Raw genomic sequence first — 5,197 nt, 5'->3', positions numbered from 1 at the left:
AAAAAAAAATCTTGTCAGTGTTTATGAGGCAAAAGGATTTTTATTTATTTATTTATTTTCGGGTAAAAATTGGGAAGTGTCGTTTGTTTCCGTCCATTAGCACAGAGAAAAAACAAAGCCTGGCTAAATATTTACAGAATATTGTCCCCTTTCCAAATGTACCCACCCATTTTCACTCCTCTTTTCTTCGTCAAAGTTTAGTCAAATGCATTTTGGTCACATTTTAGTGAATTTACGTATCTTTAATTAAATCATTACAGTGATTTCATCAAGCACACAGATATTCTTAGGCTTACTACATTCCATAGGTTTGCCTCTTGAGGTCTGTGGTATTTTTCCCACCGATTTTGCACCCACATTGTTTGCAGTGCATTTTATTTTCAGTTGTATTATAGCTAAAATGTGTTCACAAATCCGTTCTTTTTCTTCTTCTGAGAGTAGGCATGATTTGAGTTGCCGAGTTAACGTTAGTTAAAATGTTTCACGTTCGATTTCCAGAGGAGGGGGGATACTGGCGTGGCAGCACTACCAGTATGTATCAACCAATCATAAGCATGCAATACGTGGCTGTACATACCTTGCAAACTGAGTGCATGCACATGATTGGATGAAACAATACTGGCCTACAGTAGCTAAATTGCTTGTCTATACATCTGTCTCTGACATTATCGTCCCGTTATTATTCATCAATGAAGATGGTAAAATATTTCATCACAGTTTTTATTTTCAAGGGTGCATTTTTATTCAGTTGTCGTCTCATTTTCGTCGTGGAAAAAAAGTTCGTTGGTGAACATTTTTCATCGCAGTTTTCGTTGACGAAATGAACACTGCGTTTGTTGCAGGACTAGAACACAATGCCTGGGTGATTTTAAAGAAAATGTATTGTGGGTAAAAGTTATTTCCTGATGCATTTCTGGTGCCTGTGCTCTTGTTTGTCTTTAAACAAAAAGCCTGTGCCTGTTTTAGTGCTGGCTACAGCTTGAACCCCCCCACCCCACCCCCCACCCCCATCCAGACCAGGCCAAGGGCCTGGCCGCTCTGCTGGAATGTGGAGTCCCTTTGGGACATGCTTAACAATATGAAACAACACAAAGGTGATCCATGGAAATCATAAATAGCCTAAAAGCTTGCGTGGCTTTAATCTGTTTTTTCAGCCTCACGTGGAGCTCCGTCATGTGAGTGGATCACAGTGTGTCTATAAACATGCTAACTTTGCCACAGTGAGAGCTGTTAAGTTTATCCCATAGAGTTCAAGTTCACACTGTTCCCTCCCCAAGTGGAACCGGACTCTAAGTGAGACAAGATAGGCCTTTGTAAGAACGGGCAGGCACACTACGGAAGCGTAAGGTTGACCTTGCCAACCTGTTCGTGAGCGTGGGGCTGTTTTCGCTTCCTCAAGGCCTCAGGAAGATGACGGCGAGGTCTGTGAGGCAAAGTGGCACGATAGATGTTGTTTAAAGCTTTTCTCTCCCCCTTTCCTCATGTCTCCCTGAACAGGGGAGGTATGCACGCAAGCCCCCAGACACGCACATCTGCGGAACGTGTCAGGAACATTAAGGCAGCTGGCAAAAAAAAAAGGTGGCAGATCCTGCCAAGTGTTTGATCTGCTCCTGAAGGAAATGAAGCCTTCCTCTTTCCGAGGACACGCTTGAACCACACACACACACACACACACTACACACACACCGCTTATACGCTTATTGCACAAACAAGTATACACAAAACTGAATCTCCAGTTTCTTATGATGATAATACTAAGCAGAGAGGCATTTGTTGGGCTGTATTGAATTGATTGAGGTATTTAATTGATATGAACTGGTGTATGACTGAAAAGACACGAAAATGCAATAACCAAAGTCCTGTGTTCATGCTTTACTTGCTATTTGTGTCATGAACCTTACCTAGGAATTAATAATGAAATGTCATAATGTAGTGGGACTTCCTGAGCTTTAGATCACAGAAACCAAGCAAAAGCAGACAAAGAGATTCATTGTGATCTTTTTATTTTTCTTTTGTGATTCTTATAAACATTTGACAAGCAAGCCCGAAATGACCCTCCAATACAAGCAAACGTATGTCTGGCTAAAGTTATGGAGCATCCAGTAAACCCAAAGTTGAGTCTTAGATTTGCTCTTTACCCAAAAAGTAGAGAGCCTAAACTGTCAATATATCTACATAATAACTTTTTTTTTTTTCATTTAAATGTTTTATGAGGCTAAAAAGGCTGCCCATAAAGGATTACAGTAGCTTAGCTTTTATAGTTTAGCCCTCAGAAATGTCTCTACTATTTTCTCACTCAGCAACCACAAACAGAGTTCTGTTGAGCTGGCGAAGCCCCAACGAGAAAAGAAAAAAAAAAAAAAGTTTTATTGTGGTGGAAAAATTATTTTAAGGAGTTGTTTTACAATGCTGTTGCTAGAGCCATTCTTGTGTCTGCTGACAATAGCATCCAGCTTTGGGCTAAATTTGGTTTAAACAGAAAGAGCTGTTTTTTTTTTTTTTTTTTAAAGAACTACTCAACACAAATAAAGTGTTGAAATGAGTGATGTTGCAGGGCAACAAAACAAAACAGAAAAATGTTTCTATAGTTAGAGCTTGAACACACAGGAGTACTGTTTATGTGTATTGAAAAGGAAATGTTGAAATATGATTGTGTTTGTTTATCTGAGGAATGTGAGGACTCTGTCATTTGTCATTTGAATCCCATTAGCACTGTCCTTTTGTCAATGTTAAAGTCCATCTGTAACACAGCCACTGATTTACAGTAGCCTGGTGTGGTCAACAGCTTACACACGCTAAGATTTAAACAGGCCTAGTTAATTTTTCTCATTTATTTCTCATTTACTTAAAAGAACAAATGTAGCATATTTACAGTATCTTTATACATGTATTTTTCATATTCCTCTATGTTTTGTTAATATAAAAAACTTAAGTATATTATTACTAGTGATTAATGTATTATCACTAAGTTTTTTTGCCATATTTGTCAAAAGGATCTATTCTATAGGCAGAGGACTTGCCATTGCTGTTGATTGGAGGAGACCAGAGTTACTCCCATTCTTAAAGAAACATCACACCTTTTTCCATGAGCTCAGTCATACCACAGCTCTAGTCAGTCATTCATGGGCTGTAATAATCAGGCACACATGCGTATGCACGCACACACACTCACACACTCACACACACACACACACATACATGCATGCACACACAGAGACATGCACATACGCACACACACACACACATGCGTGCGCACACGCACACACACACACACACACACACACACACACACACACACACACACACAGACACACACACACACGCATGCATGCACACACAGACACATGCACATATGCACACACACACACACACACACACACACACATGCACATATGCTTTCGATACCAGTTCTGCTTACTGAAGTGTAATGAACTCAAACTGAGATGAAATTTGAGGTATAACTCAGCCTGGCTCACCAGCTCATATCCCTTTGCAGACTAACTTTGTCCAGTCATCACTCCCTCCCTGCCTTCAGCGTGCCTGCCACAGCACCTGAGCTTCAGCTGGATTTACTGCTGCTTGACTCTTCTGACACAGGCAAACCCCCCCCCCCCCCCCCCCCCCCCCCCCCCCCCCACCCCCCCAACATACACACCCCAAAAACCCACCCCCCACCCCTGTACCCTGCTTTAGTATGTGAAGCCCTGCAGAGAAAGGTGAAAGATCATAAGTCAGGAAGGGTACACATAGAGAAAATCTCACTTATCCCAAAGGCCGGCGGCTTCCTCCCTGCTAAGCAATGGTCATGTTTATCCACACGGTTCTCTTTGTTGTTAAAAGGCCTCCGTCAATATTTGGGTATCAGACTTCCATTGTTTTCTCTGTATGGGCTATGGCAATGCCGTTCGAGCTGAAATACCTTTAAGGTGATATAACACATACAATCTGATAGCATCTCAGAACGGCAGAGAGCGGTCTACGAAACTACTCCAAACACACACAACCCTTCTCCAACTCCGGGGTAATGGATTCCATCGACGTCCTGGTCAGGATGAAGGGTACGTTAGTCTTATTTAAATAAACCTGTAGTCTCAGAAAGCAACAGATCTGCTGAGACCTGCAGGGAAGGGAACAGGCTGGTTTCTCCTAGGTCACCTAGTGAGACTAAGGTTTTATCTCCACAGGCCTCCTTATGTATGTCTTAATTAGTGTATTAACATAATGGTCTGTGATTTGCAGTGAAAGGGTGACCAAACAACAATTAAGTCCTTTGAACGGAGCAATTATGTTCAGAATATATATATAAATATACCCACACGCACACACACACACACACACACACACACACATATATATATATATGTATACACACACACACACACACACACACACACACACACACACACACATACACATTACAGTTTACAGTATGGTATTTGGCAGACGCTTTTAGCCAAAGTGACTTACAATAAGTGCATCAGTCAGATTCCTAATACCTCATAAGCCGAGATCACAATAAGACTGAGCGTTAATTTACCCCCTTCGTATTGCGCCCCTGGAATACTTTGACAGTGAGTGGCAAACATAGGTACAAGACAAGGTGTTTTTTTTTTTTTAATGTAAAGAAAGGGAGGTTAGGCAGTGGGGGACAGGTGGGTTCTGAAGAGGTGGGTTTTCAGTTTCCTGCGGAAGATGGTAAGAGATTCCACAGTCCTAACTGCATGAGGGAGGTCGTTCCACCACCGCGGGGCAATGGCGGAGAAGAGGCGTGGTCGGGAGGAGGTGGGTTCCCGAAGTGAGGGGACCGTAAGTTGACCAGAGGTTGTAGAGCCGAGGGTTCTAGTAGGGGTATACAGAGTTATTAGGGACTGAAGGTATGATGGGGCGGAGCCTCTTGTGGCCTGGTAGGCCAGCTACCGGAAGCCAGTGGAGCGCAGTAAGGAGTGGAGTGACATGAGAGTGCTTAGGGAGGTTGAATGTCAGGCGTGCAGTGGCGTTCTGCACGAGCTGGAGCGGCCTGATGGCGCAGGTCAGCAAGCCAGCCAGTAGAACGTTGCAGTAGTCCAGGCGGGAGATGACGAGCGCTTGGACCAGGAGCTGGGTCGCCTGTTGTGTGAGGAAGGGGCGGATTCTCCTGATGTTGTATAGGGAGAATCTGCAGGATCGGGTGACAGCTGCGATGTGACTGGAGTAGGTC

Source organism: Chanos chanos, chromosome 2 (assembly GCF_902362185.1).
Source record: "Chanos chanos chromosome 2, fChaCha1.1, whole genome shotgun sequence".
NCBI classification, from domain to species: domain Eukaryota; kingdom Metazoa; phylum Chordata; class Actinopteri; order Gonorynchiformes; family Chanidae; genus Chanos; species Chanos chanos.
The sequence above is the reverse complement of the archived record's forward strand: the minus strand, read 5'-3'. Positions refer to the sequence as shown.